This window comes from Papaver somniferum, chromosome 11 (assembly GCF_003573695.1).
Source record: "Papaver somniferum cultivar HN1 chromosome 11, ASM357369v1, whole genome shotgun sequence".
Lineage (NCBI taxonomy): Eukaryota > Viridiplantae > Streptophyta > Magnoliopsida > Ranunculales > Papaveraceae > Papaver > Papaver somniferum.
The window spans coordinates 116,544,933-116,548,792 of NC_039368.1; the positions used below are offsets into that span (position 1 = coordinate 116,544,933).

At 33.9% G+C, this 3,860-nt stretch overlaps 1 long non-coding RNA gene across 1 annotated transcript; it reads left to right on the top strand.

Annotated features, from left to right (window-relative positions):
• The first annotated feature begins 777 nt into the window (after positions 1 to 777).
• Positions 778 to 2,256, top strand: LOC113320266. Its single transcript, XR_003346005.1, has 4 exons — positions 778 to 811; positions 940 to 1,005; positions 1,138 to 1,216; positions 2,228 to 2,256. It is a non-coding gene; the product is annotated as an uncharacterized LOC113320266 (long non-coding RNA).
• Positions 2,257 to 3,860: the final 1,604 nt, after the last annotated feature.

The window sequence follows — 3,860 nt, forward strand, 5'->3', positions numbered from 1 at the left end:
GTGTTGATTAGTTTGAATTTGATGATTATTTTTCAGAAATGTTATTTTTATTTGATGTGGTAGTAGTATTTGAAATCATAATTTAGGGTTTCGTTTTATGGGTTTTCGAGTAATTGTAGCCATTCAAAGTTATCCATTTGATCGTTGTTATGCTTCTTTGAGAATTTGATGTTTAAGGATAGGCTTAATTCGTTGTTCATATATATGTATGATGCAGCTCTAACAGTGTGTACGAGGGTAAACTTTTCTCATTATTTGGTGTGTTTTACTAGTTACCTTATAAACTCCTCCCTTGGATGCATGTAATATTATGTAAGCACAAATGTCCATTTCTCCCATTGTTAATTTAAACGGGAAATTAGGCTCAGGCCCAACTCATGGATAACCAATAATATGAGGCCCGTAAATAAAAGAGTTTTATTAGTAGGCCCTGAATTAAAAAATAAATTTAATAAAAGCGAAAAGACTAAATTAGCCTCAAGTATATAAGAGGCGTCACCTACCTTTCTCTCGTTCAGACGCCATTATTTCATTTCCAAGGAGAGAGAAAACAAATCTCACTCACCTGAAACAGAAAGAAATCTAGAAAAAAACCCAAAAAATCAAGAAATCTTCCTTAAATCTGTTCCAAAACAAAGATCGAGATCAAAAACTATTCATCATTTGCTAACCCCTAAATCAGAGAAACAGATCGAAAAAGTTTCAGATTCAAAAACCAAAAAAAATCAAAAGAAACAGTTTCAGATTCAGAACCTAAATCGCCGTTGTTACTGATTCCTGTTGATGAAATACTCCGACGATTAATCACTAGGTAAGTTTTGATTTGAAGCTGTTAGTTTTGATTCCTGTTGTTACTGATTCGTGGGTCGAAAATTTCTGAACTAGGGTTTGTAATGAGATTACAACAAACATAACTCATTCTGACTGATAATTTTACAGATCGGAGAAGGAGAACAATCGTTTGTGCATAAAATCCATGAAATAACTGATTAAATAGAAACAAAGGTAAGTCATGGATGTGATATAACTGATTGATTTAGTGGATTTCATTTCTGAGATGTTACTGTTTGAAAACCCTAGAAACTCTAAGTTGAATTGCAATCAACTAACTTGATTTTATTACTACATCAACTGCAGATTCAGAATCAAATTTCTTTTGGAATAAAAATGGTGAAAGGAAAAATGAATCCCCCTAGAAAAGATGATACAATTACAGGTACTAAAAGTTGTGAAAACTATTGTTGTCATGGTCTCATGTTTATTTCTCATATAATGCTTGTGAATATGTAATTACACAGACAAGGACATGTGTAACTATAAGTTACACACTCAAAATGTAACCACTGACTGTGTTGTGGTTTGTATATTGATTGTGTAACTTATAGTTACACATACCAAGTGAGCCTGTCACCACTGACTTGCATAGGGATGTGTAACTAGTAGTTGCACATAAAAAATTGGTTGTGTTTAGGATGTGTAACTTGTAGTTACACATAGAAAATTGGTTGTGTAAATTAAAGTTACTCATTAATATGCATGTGTAAGTTAAAGTTACACCTTGTAGAATGTCTAGGATTGAGTGTGTAACTTGTAGTTAAAATCTACTAACTGAAGAAATTTAAAAGTTTCTAATGTAAGTGATGCTTTTGAATGTATAACTACGGAAACAAGGGCCTGTGTAACTTTAAGTTACACATTCAAAATCTCACCACTATGTTGTGGTTTGTATATTGAGTGTGTAACTTGTAGTTACACATACAAATGAGCCTTGCAGAAGTGGCTGTGTAACTTGTAGTTACACATCTTAACTGTGAGTTACACATTCAAGATGTTACCAATGACTTGCAAAGTGGCTATGTAACTATAAGATACACATTGAAAATCTAATCACTGACTTGCCAATTGACTGTGTAACTACAAGTTACACATGCATAATAACATAACTGATTTGGCAATTGCCTAGATAACTAAAAGTTACACATGCAAAAATATAACCTATGACTGTATTGTGTTTGTAAATTATAGTTGGACATAAAAAAATGACCCCTTTAAACCTTCATATGCATGTAAGTTAAGGTTACACAACACAGAATAGAATGATTCAGTTTGTGTACTTGGCAAATACACATAGTTTGTAACATGATTTTCATTTTGTAGTTAAAAACGAGTGTATTTGATAAGTACACAACATACTGACTCATGCTATTTTTGTGTGTGATGTGTACAGGAAACCTAAGGCAGTCGTTGAATGCAGTAAAGGATTTAGTAAAGGTGATAAAGCCTATAGGACTGACTGATAGGGCTCATAGATATCTTAGGAGAGCTGCTTACGGAGAACTCGTAATGATGTATTACGATGACTATGATACAACTGTACCAACTACAACAAGACAGATAACTACCAACAAACACGGCGTCTTGAAGCTCTTGAACTGCTTTGACATGGATTGTGAGACACCATGTTCATTCAAGTTTGTTGATGATAAGATTATAGAGTCTACACCGGCAAAGCTGGCTGGTATATTTTGCATGCAGAGGATTGGAAGCAGAAAGGGTCAGAAGCTGTTAAAGTACTATTGTCCTAGTGATTTGACTGACAATGTTTTATACAGCAAATACTTCACCGATATCAAATCTACAAAGCATCAGACGACGGTGACTAAGACAAACATTTTAGAGAAGATAAAACAACTTATGGCAAAAAGGAGAAAAAGTGGGAAAAGAAAGAAAGTTGATGAAAAGGATCTAGTTTTCCTGATAGGTCTTTATCTTTGCTGTGTATTGTTTTTTGGCGACAAAAATGCCAATGGAGTGAACGCGAAATATCTTAGTATCGTTGAAACTTATGATACGGTGCTCAAGGTGTCGTGGCCTGATTTAATACACGAGCACTTGTTTGAAGAGATTCATACTAATCTTAGTTGTTTGTCAAATGTGAAGGCTTGTGTGCAATACCTACTGGTAAAAAGCTTGTGTGTAATTTCTATTCCAGCAGTTTTAGTGTTACGTGATGGATATTTTTGTTCAATCGACTAATTAAAATTTATATGTTGCAGTTATTGTTTGCTGAACACACGCCAGCAGGATTAATCCCGAAAGTTGAGAACCACGAGGAAGATATCCCGAGGGTTGGGAGATGGGATATATACCAGATTTCTGATTACATTTGGAAAACAGACATGACACAGTTTTCGGTAAGTGTTATATGTCAGTTGGTTTAGGTTTTGTAAATTTATGGTAATGTAATTTAGATAAAACTTTGATGTAATCAAAATTGTCATGTGTAGCTATAAGTTACACATTTAAATGTGCTTGTGTAATTTATAGTTACACATGCAAAAGATAACACAAGTGAATGCAACTATAGGTTATGTAACATATATATAATGTTTGTATATATATCCTGTGCTTATGTAACTATAGGTTACACATTTTATATGTATATCCACTTTACATTAGATATATGTGTAACCTTTAGTTACACATATCCACTTTACATTAGATATATCTAATGTGCTTATGTAACTATAGGTTACACATATAAAATGTGCTTATGTAACTTTAAGTTACACATACAACCGAAAAATGTATATTTAGAATGTTCAACTGTTTTTTGCAATCTCTTTTTAACCTCTCCATCTGTTAATTGCAGCCAACTCCTAGCTTTGTGGCTGAGTTTTCACAGCTTGAGAAGCAGCTGGGTATATCAACCGTGGTACCCAGCAAGGACGACCTGCAAAGTTGGCTGAAAGCACAAACTATTGAGAATAGCCATCTGAAAGAGCAACTGCAAGAAAATCAAGCAATGCTTAAAGCAGTGTATGCAATTGCAAGAGAAGGGATATCAGAAGGGGACCTTT